Consider the following 21,772-nt stretch of genomic DNA (forward strand, 5'->3'; position numbering starts at 1 on the left):
ATTTGTCTGCATCACTTAGCCTACTGTGATGAGGCCAGTATATGCTTTTTTGACATAGAATTATTTGCAGCGTGACGTTAGTCTTTTTTTTTTTTTGGTCCTGTTGAGTGCCCCTGAACCCCATTTTGGGTCTCCGAAGGGCAGAAATATGTTGACCTTGACACTATAGGAAGTATTTCTTCTAAACTTCCGCTTATTCTATTTAATCCAGTCCACTGAGGCCTCAAAATAATTTTTGCCTAAAAGGAGACCGTTTTCTTTACGTCACTTTCTCACCATTTTCATTAATAACGAGATAGCATTCAGAGCTCTGCACCCCACATTTACACCTCATGCTCATCTATTACCCCCTTCAAATCACCTCTGCTCCTCACTTTTGTATCCCACACCAGATACCTTGTGGTACAGTTATGAGGAGGGAACCCAATGATGAAGCATGATGGAGAGAGGATGTGGCCTTACGGTTAGAGCAGTCGCCCTCGAAGATGGGGAACCGGGTTCGAGTCTCGGCAACAATGCTCAACATCCTGTGATTCTGGGCAAATCACTTAATCTGTCTGTGCCTAACAAAAATGAATGTGTCCTTTTGTAATGAAACTGGTGCTCATGTAAAGCGCTCTGATACCCGATGTCTCGGGTCTTGTTCGCCCTACATAAAACTCTATAAAACATTTTTTTTTTTTTTTTTTTTAAAAAGCATGTCACCCAAGTGTGAGTGAGGGTCCTCGTCCTAAGAAAGGCATTCTTCTCTTTTCTGGTCTTACTACATATACCAGATGTACTTTTGTGTGGTTTCTGTCTTTAATAGGGAACAGTACACCTGGGATTGGATTCCCGTCTCCCTCTAGACCTCCAATGTGCATTAAAATAGGTGTTCATTGTCCCATGCAGGGGATTCCAGATAGTGGTGGATAATACTGTTATCGTTGCCTAAAGATTCTAGTTCGGTATAAATGATTTAACTTTTCTTTTACACACCTTTCACTGTACACTTGACTGGCTAGACACCTGCAAGTCTTGGGTTGCCACCTTAGGTATAGTATTTTGCGACTGTTGTCCTGAGTAAAGCCCATGACCCAATATGGGCATTGTATATGGTAAGATCTCTGCCATGTATTGGTTGAATTATTCCCCTTAATGGCTATTATTACAAGTTTGAGAGAAAAGTCTGATCTCTATACAAGTATTGTGCACAGGTATCGAATTATAAGCGGTGGGATAATTATCACACTGTTGCTGTTTTCCCTTGATAATTCAGTAAGTGAAACCTGCCAAAATTTATCAGGGGAACATCCCATGGTTAATATTCAAAAATTAAAAACAAAAGCGGAATACTGTATTTGGTGTATTAAAGGATTCTCCATGTTATGCTCTATCTTCATGTTGAAATCTGATTATGAGGTATTTGCCAAGGTTTGTAAATATTCCACCCTATTCCAATGCACTTTTAATGAAGGCATTAGTTCTTTAATCTTACCAACTGGAAACCAGAGTAAAACTATTTGGTTAGCCACAAGGTAAAAACATTTTTTTGCTCCCCTACTTTTGCCGTGATCCCTCACCTGAAGAAAAGAAACGTTTGAAATTGTGGTTCCATCTGACAGATCATAGACACAAACCAACAAAGAGCTGCCTTACTAATAAGTTGAGCTCACTCGTCTTTCCACGATGTGCGTGAGGAGAGGGCCCTTTAATGAAGCATATCACGTTGCAGTGGGTGAATTCTGAGCATACATTTAGTGAGTAGCCAAAATATTACTCTACAATTTGGCATGTGAAACTTAAAACCTTGTTCTTTGTTTATAAGTATAGTCACACATATATAAGTTTGGTTCCTTCCTCCATCTTCAGTATCTTTTTATTTAATAGTATTAGTTTAGCAAGGGCATATTTGGGTTGCTTTCTTCGCTCTCTCGGTCTCTCTTTCCACATTTTTCCTTTATGAATAGGATATCCCAGTTAGCCAATCGTGTTTTATTGGTTAGAGGTCGAAAAAAAAGGAGTACCATTGAAATGAGTAGTACTGTTTCTGATAGCTAGTTCTAACTGCATATTCTTCACTTTTGAAATATTTCTCCAGTCGTCAAGCTGGATCTGCAACTTTAAAAAAAAATATGTTCGAGGCATATGAGCTGCAGATTGTACACTTAGCATAGGTCGCCATCTGGTGTTGGGCCCGGATGTTTGCAGTTTGTTTTTCTTCTTGGACAGTCTTTGGAAGTCACGAGTTTGGTGACTCCTCCTTCGGTCCGTACTGCGCATGGGCTTCGGCTCCATCCTCAGATTGTTTTTTTCCGCCATCGGGCTCGGATGTGATACTTCGTGCTCCGGCTTCGAACTTCTACGGTTCCAGCCTCGACGGAAAATCCTCGATTCTTCGAGTTCCCTCATCATCTTCATCTCTCGAAGCGGCACTTTCTCCATCCCGTACATCGACACCGGCCTTCGGGCCCTCCGCGACTCCGGTCCCGGCCGATGGAAAGGACTCCGTTCAAAAAGTGCCCAAAATGTGGGTCTAAATTTCCCCACACCGACCTCCATCAGGTGTGTAACCTTTGCCTCTCTCCGGAACACGAGGCTAGAGACTGCCCCGCCTGCAAGTCTTTTAGATCGAAGAAGACCATCCGAGATCGAAGAGCTCGACGCACCATGGCGCACTCATCCTCTGCAGCTCCACCGGACATCTTCGGAGACGACGCCGAAGCTTCGGGGCAAACACACACCGAGCAGGAGGAAGACGTCGTCAGCGCTTCCGAGGCCGACGACTCCGACGTGGAGGACGTTACACCAGCGCAGCGGGCCGTGAGTACTATGCCCCCTCCCACCCCCGCGCCGAAAACCAAAGAGACTCAGGTTACTCCCTCGCCTGCAGGCCTGGGCAAAACCAAAACTTCGATCACCCCACCTTCGGGCCCGGTGTCGAAGCCCCCAAAGTCTCATGGCAGCTCGGGATCGAGCCAGCCGACACCCGGTGCCGAAAAACAGCATCCGGCACCGAAGACTGCAAAATCCAGCTCGACTCCGAAACCACCGGTGCCGAAGCCTGGACACTCGGTGCCGACCAAACACAAACACAAATCTGTCGGCACCGACGCTCCGGCGCCGAAACATCATTCGACGCCGAAACACCCGGAGACCTCAAAAAAGCATGGCGCACACAGACCATCGAAACCCCCGGTTCCGAAATCACCGGTGCCGACAGACGACTCGACACCATTGGCTCTGTTTACACCAGACCCTTTACAAAAGACTTTGTCCAAAGATCCAAAGACTGGGCTTTTGACTTTAACTACCAAGAAAAGACGCCTTGATGCTCCGGCTCCTCCTCCTCCACCCAAAAGGAAGGACTCTGCTACTTCTCCCCTCAGAGTGCCCTCCCCACTATCCCCTCCACCTCCACCACCCCCTCCACCTCACAGGTCTCCGCCACCTTTACCTCACTACGATCCGGCCCCATCCCCAGATCCGGATGATGGGGATCCGGACAATTACCCGGCGGACGCCCCAATGGATCCCACTCCACCAGGGACCCCAGATCCATGGGAGGATTACAATAACCCTGATATACCCAATGTACCTCAGGACGACCTATACCCATCAAGGCCGTCTCCTCCAGAGGACTCCTTAGGGTTTCATCATTTAGTGCAGAGAGCAGCACACTACCATGGGGTGGACATGCACAGTGAACCAGTAGAAGAAGACTTCCTACTGGATACATTTGATATACAAGACAAATCTACTTCCATTTTACCCATGCTTAAGGGTGTCACCAAGCACGCTACAGAGGTGTTCAAAGACCCTGTCAGAGCCAGAGTACTGAACCCTAGAATAGAGAAGAAGTACAAGGCGGCACCCACAGACCCTGCTTACATCAAGGGCCCTGCTCCCCTAGATTCCCTAGTTGTCTCCACAGCTAGAAAGCGGGCTAACTCCCAATCCTCAGGAGATGCCCCACCGCCAGACAAAGAATCTAAACTTCTGGACGCGTCTGGTAAACGCACCGCCTCCCAAGCTGCAAACATGTGGCGCATTGCAAACACACAAGCACTGCTTGCGCGATATGATAGAGCACACTATGACGAACTAGAGGCTCTTATGCAGCACCTTCCAGAAAAATACAAGCACAAGGCTCATGACCTGATACAGGAGGGTAAACTAATTACAAACACCTCCATTAAGTGTGCCCTCGATGCAGCCGACACTGCTTCTAGGGCCATAAATACCAGTGTCCTGCTTCGTCGCCACGCCTGGCTCAGGATCTCAGGGTTCAAGCCTGAAGTCCAGGCATCCATACTCAATCACCCCTTTGACCAGGAAACACTCTTTGGGCCAAAGGTAGACGAAGCGCTCAAAGATGAAGAAAGACACAGACACAGCAAAGTCTATGGGGGCACTCCAAACACAAGCCTCCAAACGTTCCTTTCGACGCTCGTCCTTTCGTGGCACAGGCAGAGGCTCCTCCACCGATAACGCCTCTACCTCCTACAAGTCCCCTCCTCAAAATACCTTTTCAAAGGGCAATCAGAGAGGTGGTTACAGGGGTAACAACAATAAGGGCAGGGGCAAAACCAACAACACCCGTTCTGCCACCCCCCCCCGCACAAAGACTCCCCTCCGCTCCCCCCAGACCATTCCACTCCGGTCGGGGGCAGACTACAAAACTTTATCCACGTATGGGAGTCCATAACATCGGACAAATGGGTGACCCAAATCATTCGGTCAGGGTACTGTCTAGAGCTAACATCTACCCCACCCAATATCCCACCAAGGCACCGTCCAATGTCTCAAGAACATTCCACACTGCTCAAACAAGAGGTACTCTCACTCCTGCAAAAACACGCTATAGAGCAGGTCCCCGTCAATCAACGAAATCTAGGGGTCTACTCTCTATATTTCTTAATACCAAAGAAAGACGAGACCCTCAGACCCATTCTGGACCTCCGGCCTCTAAATGCCTACATACATTCAGACCATTTTCACATGGTCACTCTACAACAAGTCCTCCCACTCCTCTGCCAGGGAGACTTTCTCACAACCTTGGATCTGAAAGACGCATACTTTCACATTCCAATACACCCCTCTCACAGGAAATACCTCAGGTTCGTGGTGGACGGGCAACATTACCAATTCACGGTTCTCCCCTTCGGGGTCACCACTGCACCACGGGTGTTTACCAAATGCCTAGCAGTAGTAGCAGCACACCTCAGACGTCAACACATTCACGTCTTCCCTTACTTAGACGACTGGCTGATAAAAGCCACGTCCTACCACCAATGTGTGCAACATACAAACAGCACCATCCAACTGCTCCACCAGCTAGGCTTCACGGTGAACTACCAAAAGTCCCACCTCATACCATCTCACACAAAGCAATATCTCGGGGCCACTATAGACACCTCCAAAGGTATTGCCTATCCAAACTCAGCCAGAATCACAAGCATTCAAGCCTTACGCAAAACATTCCTTCCCCAACACTCTCTTCCAGCAAGAGTGTTCATGAAGCTCATAGGAATGATGGCGTCTTGCATATTTATAGTGCCCCATGCAAGACTCCACATGCGTCCACTTCAAGAGTGCCTAGCACAACAGTGGAACCAGGCCCAGGGTCAGCTGACGGATCTGGTGTTGGTGGACGGCCGCACACATCACTCTCTGCAGTGGTGGAACACCACAAACCTTTCCAAAGGGCGGCCGTTCCTGGACCCGGTTCCTCAGGTGATTCTAACAGCGGACGCATCGCTCTCCGGCTGGGGAGCGCACCTCCTACACCTCACAATGCAAGGTCTATGGACGCCACAGCAAAAATCGCTCCACATCAACCATCTGGAGCTCTTGGCGATCTTTCTAGCCCTAAAATCTTTCCAAAAACAAATTTCGGGCAAAGCAGTCCTCATTCGCACAGACAACATGACTGCGATGTATTATATACAAAAACAGGGGGGGACACACTCTCCCCAGCTCTCCCGCTTAGCCCAGAGCATATGGAGATGGGCAATTCCCCAAAACATCTTTCTCCTAGCACAGCACGTTCCAGGCGTACAAAACACCATGGCAGATCTGCTCAGCAGACAAACGCAACAACTACACGAATGGGAACTGCATCCACAAGTTCTTCACCCATTCTTCAAACAGTGGGGGCATCCTCAAATAGACCTCTTCGCCACCCACGAAAACAAAAAATGCCCAAGCTTCGCCGCCAGATACCCACACCCATTGTCCAAGGGCAATGCGATATGGATGAACTGGTCAGGCAGATTTGCATACGCCTTTCCACCTCTCCCACTAATTCCATTAGTGGTCAGGAAGCTACAACAGCACTCCCTCACACTCATTCTGGTAGCTCCAACGTGGGCCAGGCAGCCGTGGTACACCACGCTACTACAACTATCAGTGGTACCACATCAAAAACTGCACCTTTCCCCATGCCTCCTAACCCAGAACCATGGAGAAATCAGGCACCCAGACCCAGCTCAGCTCAACCTGGCGATCTGGCTCCTGAAATCTTAGAATTCGGATACCTTAACCTTCCCCCTGATTGCATGAACATCATCATGGAAGCCAGACGTCCTACCACTAGAGCATGCTATGCCGCAAAGTGGAAAAGATTTGTAATTTACTGCCGTAACAATACAATCAACCCCCTAGATGCATCCATACAGCACATCATATGCTATCTGCTCCATCTTCACAGGTGTAACCTGGCATATTCATCCATACGCCTACACCTAGCAGCGATCGCTGCTTATCTACAAAACAGGCAGCATTTATCACTCTTCAGAGTGCCCGCTATTAAAGCCTTCATGGAAGGCCTTAAACGAGTAATTCCTCCCAGGGCACCACCTTCCCCTGTATGGAATCTAAATTTAGTTCTTACACGACTAATGGGTCCGCCCTTCGAACCAATGCACAAATGCGAGCTACAGTTTCTCACCTGGAAAACAGCTTTCCTTGTAGCTATCACTTCCCTTAGAAGGGTTGGTGAAATACAAGCGTTCACCATACAGGAACCCTACATACAAATGCATCACATCAAGGTCATACTTCGCACAAATCCAAAGTTTCTGTCCAAAGTCATTTCCCCCTTCCACCTCAATCAATCAGTGGAATTACCTGTCTTCTTTTCGCAACCCCAATCTGTTGCAGAAAGGGCCTTACACACACTTGATGTAAAAAGGGCGTTACTATACTACATACAAAGAACGCAACCCTTCAGGAAGACTAAACAATTGTTCGTTTCCTTCTCTCCACCACATAAAGGCAACCCCATTTCAAAATCAGGGATAGCTAGGTGGATTGTAAAATGCATACAAATTTGCTATCAAAAGGCAAAGAGAACATTATCTGTTCCCCCTAAAGCCCACTCTACAAGAAAGTTAGGGGCTTCTATGGCTTTTCTAGGGAATATACCCTTAGATGACATCTGCAAGGCAGCCACATGGTCTACACCGCACACCTTCACAAAACACTACTGTGTAGATGTGCATTCCAAGCAGCAAGCTAGGGTGGGCCAGGCTGTACTAAAGACACTTTTTCAAACAGCTGCAACGGATACCGGTGGTCGCCGCTAAGGTTGGGTACTGCTATATAATCTATGCTAAGTGTACAATCTGCAGCTCATATGCCTCGAACGGAATATGCTACTTACCAGTATGCATCTGTTCTTGGCATGTAGAGCTGCAGAGTTGTACACGCCCACCCGCCTCCCCGGCTACCTGTATCCGTTCCAGTACATCTTATTTAGATACAACACATGGGTTTCTCACTGTTATTACTACGCTCCATCATTTCCCTGTTGGCGAAAAACAATCTGAGGATGGAGCCGAAGCCCATGCGCAGTACGGACCGAAGGAGGAGTCACCAAACTCGTGACTTCCAAAGACTGTCCAAGAAGAAAAACAAACTGCAAACATCCGGGCCCAACACCAGATGGCGACCTATGCTAAGTGTACAACTCTGCAGCTCTACATGCCAAGAACAGATGCATACTGGTAAGTAGCATATTCCTTTTATTAGAAACATTGGGCATCACCAATTCGCATGATCTATACAAAATTATCCTCTAGCAGCACCAGTACATGGATCTGCAACTTTTGAGCAGTATCTCAGCACTCTGATAGGTGGCATCATGTGACTTCACACTCGTGCCGTTCCACTCCGGAAATGACATGTGGAGCCAATACAGGTGTCACTCTTGCTCACTGGTGTCAGTTTCCTTTCTTTCCATGCCACCAGACATGCATCCGGAGCTACCTCTCGTCTCCTAAAGACTACTTTACCTAAAAAATTCTAAATAAAATGAGTATGCAAGGGAACATGTCACTTCCAAAAACCTTGTAGAAACTATCACAGGAAAATGTCTGTGACGGATCCCCATCAAGTTTACCTTTGGTGCCTGGAGTCAACTTGCCTGCATTGACTGCTCAACAATTAATCTAAAGGCCATTTAGGACTGCAAGGCTAAACTCTATTGCCAATCATCAAAAGACCCCATGTTGGGAAGAGGTCTACGTACAAAGGTCTATCTTAAACTTGTTCCCGGTACAGAAGTTGGTCCTGAGGTCAGTCGTCACCCCTTTAAATCCTATTGTGGAGGGTAAATGAAAATGCATAAGAAATCCAAACGGTACAAGGCCCTTTCAAGCTACTCCCGTACTCCTGTGAAGGTCATAATGTCTTTCTGTGTAGTTCCAAAAGTTTGACAGCGTCAAAGCTAATCCCACAGCATGTGCCGGCGCAACCTGAATTTCTGGGACCGTCTGACACTGAGGTAGATTCAAGAGTTCCACGAGGCAATGCTCCCACTCTTTGGATCCTTTACGACTCCCTCTGGTGTGCCTACAGGATCCACAGATTAGAGAGGCCTTCCATTTTGGATACTTCCAGCGGGTTTGCCCTTGACACCTGTTGGACCGTCTGCCGCCCCACCGAGCGTGTACTGGAGCCTTTGCCGACTCCACGTTCTACTCTGGTCCCCAGAACATCAACACCAAAGGACGAGGCACGACCCATTCTGTTTTCTGACTCAGAGTTGGTGCCACTTCGACTAAGGCTGTGCTCGGTGTTTATCATTCCCTTTTCAGGACAGAATGACAAGTTCTATAATACGGGAGACTGTTTGGACAACCCCATCATGAAGATAACCAGTATGAGAACCTCCAGGATGCCAGTGGCCTCGACACCTCTCATGATACTGGCTTAGTCTCCCCTCCAGGCTCTGCCACTGAGGAAAGTGCCTCACGGTGGTCATGCAGAAGGTGGCTGAGGTTCTTGACCGCCAGCTTCCTGCCTTTGAGGTTCAACTTGACATACTAACTGAAATTCTCCAGCCAAGGCATACCAGTGCCGAGCCCTTGTTACTTTTTAATGAGGACCTCGTCAATACATTTAGGGGCCTGTGCCAAGCCTTGCTCCGTTCCCCAATGAATCACCAGATAGTGCTGTACCATCGCCCTGCCCCTGGCGACTCTATTTCTAACTCAACACCTTTCTTCCTAGAGCTTGGCGGTGCAAGTAGACGTTTGGGAAGAGGGTATTTTGTTCCAAATGCTCTGAAGTTTAATATCTTGTGGCCTGGATACCAGGGATTCCATTGATCGAGCTATTGGCACTAGTGCTGCTATCCATCACTGCGCCTGTTTGAGAGCTTCAGGTTTCTCAAGTGATATAGAAATTATCCCTTATGGACATGCCCTTTGATGGGTCCTGCCTTTTTGTAGACCAAGTAGAAAACAGCATGCTCCCGGGGCTTGTCTGCTCCGCTAACCTCACCAGCTTTTCAACCCTTCTGTAGCTCTAGGAGGGACATCCATTACAGACAACCACTTCAGCCTGAGCAGGATTTCTAGCCCTTTTGTGGCCGAGGCTGTGGCACTTGACGATCCTTCAGTTGGGGGCAATGCACCAGCCAGTTTACTGGCCCCACTTGCCAAACCCCTTTAGCATGCCCTTAGTGGAGCACAGCCACTCGGCTGCAGGCAGGATCCAACGAGATGTAGGACTCTTCTTTTCACATTCATGTACTGCGAGCCCACAGTTGCTACTGGGTTTTATGTTGGGGACAGGACATTTTTCAGTTTTCTATGCTCCAATGTGATCGTTCCAGCACCCCTTTGGTATTCACGAAAGTGATTGTGGGGGTGGCAGCACATCTTTAGAGGTCTGAGGTCCCAATCTTCATTACCTCGACGACTGCCTGCTGAAGGCCAGCCCCAGGTAGTCGTCACCTACCTCTAGACTACGGTGAACCTACTGTCCTCTTTGGGGTTCACTATCAACATGCCAAAGTCCCACCTGACTCCTTCTCAGATGCTCCCATTCATCACATTCATTCAAGATAAGTTCTGGTTTTGTCCCTTTCCCCTGGAAAGGAGAGTCCAGTACATTCAGGCTATGATCCTGATTTTGTTTTTAACCTCTGTCCTGAATTTCATTGAAGTTGACTCTGATGCTGCTGGGGCGAATGGCATCCTGCATTCTGTTGGCAAGCACCTTATGTGGCATATGCTGGCTCTGCAGTGGGATATGAAGTCTCAGTGGGCCAACATCAAGGTCTTCAACCATATCCAGATCTCTGAGGAGACTGCAAAAGACCTGCAGTGGTGGTTGCTCGATCGTGATTGGGTCAGAGGCAAACCCTATCTCCCATCCCCACACAGAGCGGACAGTGGTAACCAATGCAGTGTTTCTGGGTTGGGGCGGCCACCTGGGAGAGGTTGAGATCAGAGTTCTCTGGTCTCCAGTGGATGCCCAGCTCCACATAAACCTTCAGGAGCTGAGGGCCATCTGCTGGACGTTCAAAGCTTTCCTGCCCTCCATCAAGGGAAGGCTGGTTCAAGTGCTCACAGAAAATACCACCGCCATGTTGTTTTGCATTAAACGGGGCGGGGTAGGGTCGTGGACCCTGTGTCAGGAGGCTCTGTGCCTCTAGAACTGGCTGACTCATCAAGAAATCTTCCTGGTGGTGAATCATCTGGTGGGATGTTTAAATGCCATGGTGGATAAACTCATCCATTGCGGTCTAGTGGGTCATGAGTGGAAGTCTCACCCAGAGGGGAGAACCTTGACTTGACCTCTTCTCCGCTATGGGATTCTGGACTCCTGTAAATCTTCCCACTCATACCTCTCCTGGCGAGAGTTCTGAAGATCATCAAGAACAACTAAGCTCAAGTCATCCTAGCGGCCCGGATTGGGCACGGACAGCATGGTTTCTGGATCTCCTAGGCATGAGCATCTAGTCTCCTATCAAGCTGCACCTCTGGGAGGATCTGCTTTTGCAGCAACAGGGCAGGGTTTTAGACCTGGCCTGCCGCAATCTCCATCTTCGTGGTTGGAGACTGAGCGGGGGCCACTGAACACCTTTGACCTTCTGGCGGTGGTTAATTTTATCTTAAAGCCAGACGTTCCTCAACAAAATCTGTATATGCTTGTTGATCTATACACGTCTGCTGTTGGGACAAATTTGTGGTCTGGTGCCGCACACAACCGATATACCACCTGGAGACCAAGTTGTCAGATGTTTAATTATTTTCTTCCTCGCTTGGGAAATCTTTGCTTTGGGCACAGTCAAACTGTACTTTTTGGCTATTATAGTCTTTCTTACTGTTGCCGCACCAGTCCTCCTTATTAAAATCACCTGTTGTGATGCGTTTTTTATTTCTAACGACTACCAACATTTGTTTCCTCGTTCTCCCTTTGTTATCCCGCTGTGGGATCTTAACCTGATCCTTACATATTTGAGATTTATTCCCTTTAAGCCTTTGCACAGCTTTCACTTGCGGCTTCTCATCTTTGACAGTGTTCCTCATTTCCATTAAGATCGTCGTGGCAGATGAGTGAGCTTCAAGGTCTTTGTCAACCCCCACATATACCACGTTTTTACCAAACAAACTGTTTCTGTGGAATATGGCATCCTTTCTTCCCAAACTAGTGACGCTGTTCCACGCCTTTCTGCAGTTCTGTGTTCAGCCTCTTCCATCTAAGGAGGATTAGGAGGAAACACTCCATTGCCAAGACTCAAAAAGACTGCTGAACTTTGACAGTGAACACAGAGTGGATGATCAGCTTCTTTTTTTTTTTAAGTTGCCGGAACGAAGAAGAGGAATGCCATGCAGAAAGGGGCAATCTCTTGCTGGTTGTGCACTGCTAAAGTTCTGCTACACACTGGTCAAAAAGTAGCTCCCATAAGGATATTATGGGCTTATTCTACCAGAGCAATGGCTGGTACCGCTCCATTGGCACATGGAGTTCCTAAACCTGGACATTTGCCAGACGGTTATGTGGGCGTCCCTCCACACGTTCACAAAGCACTACTGTCTGGCCTGCCAGGTTTACGAGAGAGGCATTTTGCTCACTCGGTCCTACAGGACTGTTTGGTTAGAGCCAATTCACAGACCCACCTAGAATTGCTAGGTATTACTCTATTCAAAAAGTTAGGAATCTGAAGTTAGAAGTCTCCATCAGAAGAACAAGTTACTTACCTTCAGTAACACTCTTTTTAGTGGAGACTGTATCTAACTACAGATTCCTCACCAACCCTTCTACCTTCCTTGTTATGTGAATTGGACTCTGCTCTCTAAAAAGATCCCAAGTTTAGGAATCTGCACCCTGGTCGATTCCAATTTGCGACTGGGCTCAGTGTTTGCGGACAGCCTCAAAATCAACTGACCGCATGCATGAGTTGGGCCTATATTGGCTCTGCACATCATTTCCGGAATGGTACAAGTACGGAGCCGCACGGCACCACCTACTACCGTGCAGAGGCACTGCTTAAAAGTTTATAGAGCTAGTCTGATGCCTGGGAAAGTATTCAAAAGGTGAGGAATCTGCAGTTAGTCTCTAACAGAAAGAGCCTTACCAATGCATTGGATCTGCCTTTATTCTGCAGCTTGCTGTCAAAGTGATGCTGCACATGTGCATTCACAAATTGCTGCTCTGCAACTAGTACCCCGCTCGCCCTGCAATCACATGGGATCACCGTTCGCCCTGCACTCACATCCATACACTCCTCATCTAGCTCTCATAGTCTCACCCTGCATTCACATAGCCACATCCTCACACTCACACAAGCGCAGTGCTCTCAACCTGTAGTCAAAATAAAGACTAAAACCTTCTGCTCAACTCTTATTTCTTCACTATAAGTGTACCAAAAAACGACACAAATTATTGAACAAATTAATGTTCTTTTTGTGTTTTACTCTTCATTGGTAAACTTTCAATTGATATATATATTTTACAGACAATATTTAAATTACAGTACTTATATAAACCTTTTGAAATCCCTTAAACATTCCCTGTCCCCCTTTCTTTCCAGATACTGTACATCGAGCATGATCATAATTTGTGTGCTGTATACCACACAGAATTCGCATGTTTAGGTCTCTTTCGTTAAACCAAAACATGGTAAACGCACGTTTCGGTGGCCAAGTGTTCTTTTCTTTCCACTTACTTCAGGACCGAACAGGCAATTTTACACACAGGCTTGTCTATCGGGTGACCGGACTTGAATTCATCTACAGAAAAACAATTTATGACCAACAAATTCATATGCCATAGATCATATACTGTATCAAAATAATGACCTGCTAAATGAAAATAACAGATACACAAAATATGCGGTTACTTCAGAATACAAGTCCCCACATGAACAATTACGCTTTTTCTTCATGCAGGATTGTACAAGTTCACCCTATCATATAGTAACCTCCTCCATGTGCACATGCATCTTCTCGGTGAGAATTTTAGGGTAGGCATGTTCATCCCTCTACCTCACATTTTTAAACAAAATGTAATCAATAGAATGTCAATTCATACCTATTTATTAGGAGTGGGCGGAATTTGCGTAGTCGCGCTACGCAAAGCTCCGCGAAACGGTAAAAAATCTCTGCAGGGCACGCAGAGTTGCGCGAACACGCGGAATTTGCTTGTTCCGCGCGTTCGCGGTGCTTTTTTCCTGTTAGAGAACGCTGTTTGCGTGCTCGGGGGAGAAATATCTTCCGAACACACATTTGGAAGCGCAAACAAGCAAAAAATTCCGCGATGTCGCGGACCGTGAAATTTTTGGCAATTCTGCGTTCTCCGCGGAACGCAAAATTATCCAAATCCCGCAAATTCTGCGAGCGGAACGGAATTTACCCCCCAGCCCTACTATTTATATATACACTACCCATATGCTTCTATAATTCGGATCTGTCTGGGAACCCTTGTTCCAGATTTCACAAAGTCACCTATATACATGTGGGATACATTTCCATGTAGTGCTTGACACTTTTAAATAAATACATGAGGCAACTCAGCTGACTAGTTTTCAGCTATTTTAGGTGGGGATATATTCATAGTGTGTCGGAGAGAGGCTGTCTCCCTGATGCAAAGGAATGCAGTTTCAAATGGAGATTTTAGTGTTCATTTTGGATCAACAACACTTCTCACAAATCTATGGGCCTTTTTTATCTGATTACCCTTTGTGAGTATGTTTGAAAGCCACCCTGCATTTACAAAGGTACCATGTTTACACTCTCTCATATGGGCACACACCAGTCACACTGCACTCTTACTGGCACACTGCACGGGCACAATTCTAACCCTTTCTCACTAAAGGTGCGTGCCTGAGACTCAACCCTCACCCTGCAATCAAACACTGCTCAGCCTGTATTCTCAAAGACACAATCCTTATCCAGTACATATACATATGGGCCCATTTGCTCAGATAAGCACACTGTCACCCTGCATTAACAATGGCTCACATTCCATTGTGCACTCACACAGGCACCCAGCTAAAATGCTTACCATACACCCACATGAGCACACTTCTCAGTCTGCATTCACATGGGCATGCTTATCACTCACATAGGAGTAACCCTCACCCTGTACAGATACAACTCACACAGACGCTTCTCATCCTGCAGTCGCACAATCCTGACCTCAGGTGGGCAGACTGCTCGTCCTGCACTCACTCTGGCACACCCCTCACCCTCCGCTCACACAGGCACATCAATCATCCTGCACTTATATTGGCATCACCATTCTCCCTGCACTCCTATAGACAAATTGTTTTGCCAATTCTCATTTTGGCAAATTCTTATAGGCACAACTCTCGCTCTGCACTTATGCAGTCACACCATACCTGCTGCACTCATAGAGGTACTCTGCACTTGTTTGGGCACACGGCGATTCTGCAGTTATACTGGCATATTGCCACCCTGCATTCACAGGTTCACAATGAACCTGCTATCACATGGACACAACTCACATACTGCACTCACACATCCCATTTACCCTGTACTCGCACACCATTCCCCACCGGTACTCACACACCGCACTCCCTGCAGTCACATAAACGCACTGCTTACCCGGGATTTACATGGGCAGACTGCTTAACATGCACTGACCGACGGATGTCTTGTATCCTTGCAATCACATGGCATGCCTCTGATCCTGCAGCACACCACTTCACTTACACCAACACAAGCACACCACTGATCACACACTCAACTAGACACAAGTGTCACTGTGCATTCATACAGGCACACTACATACCCCACACTCACCTAGGCACTGCACTCACTCGACACCGTGCACGGCTCACCCTCACACTGCTTAGCGTGCTGTCACTAGCTTTACCACTCCACATGCGCATACACATGGGCTCACCCCTCACTGGTTCACCACTGCACTCTCAGCCTGCTCTCAATAGCTTTACCACTCCACCTGCGCTTACAGACCCACTCACCCCTCACTGGTACACCACTCTGCACTCACATGGGCACAACTCTTAATGTGCCCTTATACATAAACACCACTCACACTGCCCTCCCTTGCTGCCCACACTGCCCTCGCACCCTGCCCACACTGCCCTCGCACCCTGCCCACACTGCCCTCGCTCGCTGTCCACCCTGCTTTGATACACCACCCAAGCTGGCCTCACTCAGCTCACCCTACACTGAGGCTCAACCCTAACCATGCATTCATAAGTCTTAACCGTGCACTCGCACAACGCCCCTCTCCCCCTCACTGACACACAACTCACCAACACGTTCACTCTGCCTTCGCACAACTCTAACCCCGAACCTTGTGTAGAACACTAGGTTACGTTACGAATCACTTCCACCCGCAGAAAGTCGAGCCATGGGATTGGTTATCAAGAAACCTAAAAATAGGGAAATTACTGTCAAATAAATACATTAAAAGATCTTTAGCAGGCAACAGATGGGGTGAATTTATGGAAGGGTCATGTAGGTGTTCAGGGAGGTAGCTTTCTTAAACTGCTTGTACAGATGGAGAGACTACTCTGTTGGCAGCAAGTGAGGTAAAACCTGTAGTAGTCCCCTAATATTAGTGTGGCATGATGAAGTTTTGCCCTTAAATGTTGCTATGTCAACACGTTTTAGTATGGCAGCTTAATGACTCCACTAGCCTGTTTGAGGGCAGTATTCACACTCTTTCGTGGAAGCTCACACCTTCTGCCCAGTTAAATACTTCATTAAAGGTAACCAACATGTGTGCAGAAACAAAACCCATCTCTCAGTAGTGCTTCTTAAGGTACTTTTTCTGTTGCTCTCATAATGTCCCTTGCCAGCTGTGCTTTCAAGCCAGATTTACAAAGATTGTGTTAAATGTTCCGAGCATACCCATAAACAGCAACTTTTACTACGTTGCAGTTGACATGCCCTCTGTGCATTTTCTTCATCTTCTTTGCCCCATCTTTCCTGATATCTGCTCTCCTCCATATTTAGATCTGACGTGAGAGCGTAGGTGTCGGCTACTTATTGTTACCAATTCTTTAAAATAAGCATAGAGTGGGCTCTGCCCAGAGAACTAATTCGATGCCATTTATTGGCTGTTTGATTCATCATTATGCCTCCAATGGAAGTTGTGCATTGAAATGCTTGTGGGAATATTTTTTTTAAAAAAATAAAGTAAAATATACTCTGAATCATGTCACATTAAAATCTATCTCAAAGATGGATTGTATACAGAAAGTGATGCCTTTATGCTTTGTTTTGCACTGTTACCCGCTCCTCAAATATTTTAGAGCAGTGCAAGCTCGACCTATTGGATTTGCCAATCCTTATTTATGAAATGTGCTTTCATTCCCATTGCTTAATCTTGCTCAGTCGCCTTTGCCATGGCATCAAGAAGGCCTCGACTGGAAATGCATACCACTTACCATCAGCAATCCGCTGAAACAACCAGTTAAAAAGCGGTAGTCCGCTTGATCAACAAACCTTCACACTGTACTCACATGCTTTTACTATACCTTCAGTCCTTCCACCCTCTGTCTTGGTAGCGTTTCTCCAAGACTGTCTAACTCCAGTGGGCCCTGACCACTTCACTCTCCCAGTGTGGACTCCTGATGGTTCCCAAAGTAGTACCCTACTGCAGAGCTTTACTTTTCTTCGGAAGATCTATTCATGCCCACAAAGTCCTCTCACAGTCCTTGAATTCTGCTAGTCTTATTCATAGTTGCCAGCAAACACAGAGAGGCACATAGAACATAGTCATGTGAGTAAACTACTTTGTTGCAACAGCGTTGATATTGTTTTCCACCATGTCTCCAGTAGTCACATAGTATAAGCTAACACATCCATGGTCTCCTCTTTTACATTCTTAAAATCTGGCTGGCAGATAGAGGATGTTTTCAGACTGCTTCAAGAAGATCCGCTTCATCAGTGATGTAAAGTCCCAGGCTTTCGAAGTGTCCACAGATGTTTCAGATTTATCCTTCCACATGGACTAATGAATGGTGGGCCGACATAGTGCACTTAGAAGTGCGGGTTGTAGTTTTATCTGTATGGTGCAAGCGAGGGGCTATTCTTGTTACAGTGTTAGATTCTTGTATCTTCATAGTTAAGATGTCTTCAGAAACCAACACAGACACGTTCGTCTTTATTTCTCCTTCCCGTTTACCATCCTTTGTTGTGGGAGCCCAAACCTCAGTACTTTTTACTGAACCCCGATATTTTGATTTCCCCCAAATTTACTTCTGGCGATCGGCTCGAACACCCTTGATCTAGCGATAAGAGACACCACCCTGCACGACATCAGACCCAACAATGTAGCACAGTAAATCAAAATAGTGACTAGGACCACTCAAGAACGGAGTTCTAAATCGTTAAAAAGTTAGTTTTATTACAAAAATGTTTATAATAGGCGTTAAATAATAATGCAGTACATGCCACGAAGTGTTAGATACTGAAGTTTTACAAAGTAGAATACAAAGTCCGGAATCATGAAAAGGATCTCCAAATGTCGGGTCCTTAAAGAACTCCAGCAGTATTTCTAGTAGGGAAAGGAAACCTCTCAATAATCGGACAGTTTCGTGAAGTAATTTGTCTCCCACCTCAATATAAAACCAAATGTTTTTATACCCATTTTGCACATAAACAATCAGCAGAACTGCAGATTCAGCATAGCATGACTAGGGAGAGCACAAGTGGACAAATCAGAAACAAGATTGTCCTTTTAAAGGTTTATAGAACTAACCCATTTCTAAGAAGAATGAAGATTATTCCGTTATGTCACGTACTGAGCTTGCGAAAACTGTGGGGAGACTCGCATCGGGAACATTTATTAGGAGGGGGAATAAGCAGGAGCAGGATAAACAAAACACCAGAAACGTTTTATTTTTTTATTTTAATTAAATTACCTTCACGAAAATGTGGCTTAGCTAAACTACATAAATCACACTTTTAAACATTAATATTTTTTTTCCAAGTGCAATATCATTAATGATTATATTCATCATAACAATCATTAATACACATGTTTATTACCCAAAACTGCACATGAGACAATACTTAAACAATCTTAATCAAGCAAACTCCAGTGTGTCCTGGAGTCTCTGTTGAAGCTGCTTGGATGCAGACTGCTTTGACTCGTAGATGCAGAGACCCAGTTCTGCAAGATTTGCAAGCACATGTCAATGGCAAAATCGATCTATTACTTGCGGAATGTCCTGACATCCTGAGAGGTCGCTCCCATATGTAGAGTCGTTAGCATGTGGCCCCAGGCAGGTTGCAACTGGCATGTTGGCCTTTACTGTGGTGCTGTACGAGCACAGTTGTACCCTGGTGCTCATAGCCCGCTCGAACCTGCATTCAGTTTGCGTCAATTGTGTTCTGCAGCACCATCGAGTGAAGTCAGTGAGATGAACTTGTAGTCTGTGAGACCAATGGACTGCAACAATGTCCCTAACTTCATGATAGACATACAGGGCTTCCCATTGTTCTGTTGTAGACCTGAGCTGTGGTCTCCTTCCCCGCACTCTTTAGCCAGCTGGGTGATGCAGCTTCAGTTGTGGGGAAATGGCCACATTTTGTCACCTCAGTTGTTTTAGAAAGAGGTACAGGGATGGCATTTTCTAAAAAGGATGTTACTCAGTATAGCAAAGCACGCCCAGCTTCATACATCTTCAACAGTCTGCTTTTTCCTAATGTTAGTAGTTTTTTCCATTTGTGCTTTAATCTTGCTTTATGAAAATTCACCTAATGTAAATCTTCTAGGAGACACTTTAACAGAATAGAAGGAATTTCCCATTTGTTGAAAGAGGCCTAGCAGTTTTTCTTTGGCCGTTACATTCGCCTAAACCATATTAACAATTAACTTTTTCATTTTTACACTTAGCACCTTATTCCACACTTCTGTCTTTTCTAGGCCTTTAGCTAGCATCTGTTACTGTTATCCAGTGTAATGGTGCTCAATTTTTCCACATTATAAAGATGGAAGAAAGCATCTCCTTTCAAATAGTCAGGCACTTCACCTGTATGTCACAGCATCATTCTGCTGTGAGCGTTGAACTAACTGAACCCTCCTACCAGTTAACTACCAGGGTAAAATTGTACTATTGCTGACGTCGTCTTCTGAATGATCCGTTATTAGAACATTTGATCTCGTCACAGCTGAACTTCAATAATTCTCTATGCCAGGCCTTCCAAATCAGAACTCTTAAAGACTTCAAATACTCCAGAAAGCCACAGCAAAGCTGGTGCTGGGCCTGAGCTCAGAGTGTCGGTCTCGGATGCTTCGTATTTGATGTCTTTACAAAGCTTTGTTGTTATACCACGGAACGATTAATTGTCGAAGAGTAGATGACTACATGACTTCGCTCTTTTCCAGATCTACTCCACCTAGAACTTGGCGACCTGGCTTTCAGTTTCATATCTGTATCTCCAGATTTATAAAGACAAGAATTGGAGGGCAGGCGTTTTCTGTAATTACTTCAGCAGAGACCTGGAACTCGATGCCACTATAGTTGAGAGTGCAAACAAACTTTTCCTAGTTCAAAAAACAGCTGAAGACCTATTTGTTTAATCTCCAGTTATCAGCTAAACGCTTTGTGGTTTATTTTATTTTTCTCTGACTTTGCCAGGTTTTTCCTTCAGGGGTTTCAAGCGCAGTGTTGTAAGCGCCAAGATGCCTCTTTTTCTGGTCTAAGGTGATGCGCTATATAATTCTCAAACATCACGTGTTTTCCCAGGATGAGTGGCACATTCTTAAGCTTCTGTTTGTTTATACTGGTAATGATCTAGCCCTCCAGCTTACATTAATTACACTGACTGGATTTTAAAAGTAAATTATCCATATCTTTACATACAAACGGGTACACTTAGTCTAGTGACCCTTGTGAGCATGATGTTGTTTTTCTCTAGATACAACTTTTTATTTTGGTTGACACCAAGTTCATGCTCTTTTTATTCATTTTTTAAATAGATTTTAATACTCTTTTTCTCCAAACATGTAGTCAAATTCTATAACACGAGATATTGTTGGGTTGTTCTTGTACAATGGATGTGGTCCCTGCTGAATAATAATTTGATAAGCAATATTTCAGGAGAGTTTTAAAATGTTCGTCGGTTGGACTGAAATTGCTGCAACTATTGGCAGTTGTTTTCTACTTATTTTATGCATTGACAGATGAATCTTTCTCTTGAGTTTTGAGGTCCCCTTAAGTAACTAGAAAGGCCTTTTCACTGACATGTTTCTTTGGCGGAGATTGCAGGACTGCAAAGTGGAAGTTCTTCCATCATTTTTAACAAAGTTTGGTCTTCTCAGTGGCATCAGAGGTAATGCCTGTATTGTCCTGCTAGTGGCACAGAATCAACAATAGTTGTTGTCGGTCTTTTGTAAAATGTAACTCAATTTGGGTAGCAGGAAGAATAGCCGAGCGCTTGGGTCTCAGATCACTGTTAATCCAACCAACGTTATGTATATGTCCACATAAAATTGAGTCCTTGTGATCTGAGGAGAAAACCTTTTCTTTAAGAATCTTTTATAGCATGCTAAGCCAAAGAAAAAAACAGCTACCAAAGCAAAGTTGCTATTTTTCTTATAACTGTTATTCTGTCTTGGTTAGAGCTCTTCTGTTTGAAATAGGCCTTAAGTTTGCCACATCATGCTAGGATGTGGGAATGAAGTGAGATGATCCGGTTTAGCTGCACTACGTTTTTATGGATCTGAAGCCCCACCGCTGGAGGGCAGTACATTACGTAGAGATGGAGAATGAGTGTGTCCGCTAAATATCTGTTTCTGGGTAAGCCACTTGCTTAGTCTTAATGTCATCTCAGTTGAAATAGGGGTCTGGTATGTGCTATCGAACTAAATTTATTATGCGACCCTCAGTGTCATATTAAATAACAAAACGCCCTTATTCGTGCAGTCTGAGAAGGGAAAATCTTTTTCGGATTATAAACCTTCAAATAGTGTTTGTGATGATAATGGGTCTCTTTTTGTGGAGCATACAAAGGAACACAATGAAATAATTATTAGTTTCCAATGTTGC

At 45.6% G+C, this 21,772-nt stretch overlaps 1 protein-coding gene across 6 annotated transcripts in view; it reads left to right on the top strand.

The window, feature by feature from the left end:
* Positions 1-21,772, top strand: part of CEPT1 (choline/ethanolamine phosphotransferase 1) — a 475,568-nt gene that overhangs the window by 348,207 nt on the left and 105,589 nt on the right. The window lies entirely within an intron of this gene.

Source organism: Triturus cristatus, chromosome 1_2 (assembly GCF_964204655.1).
Source record: "Triturus cristatus chromosome 1_2, aTriCri1.1, whole genome shotgun sequence".
In the NCBI taxonomy this organism is placed as follows: Eukaryota; Metazoa; Chordata; class Amphibia; order Caudata; family Salamandridae; genus Triturus; species Triturus cristatus.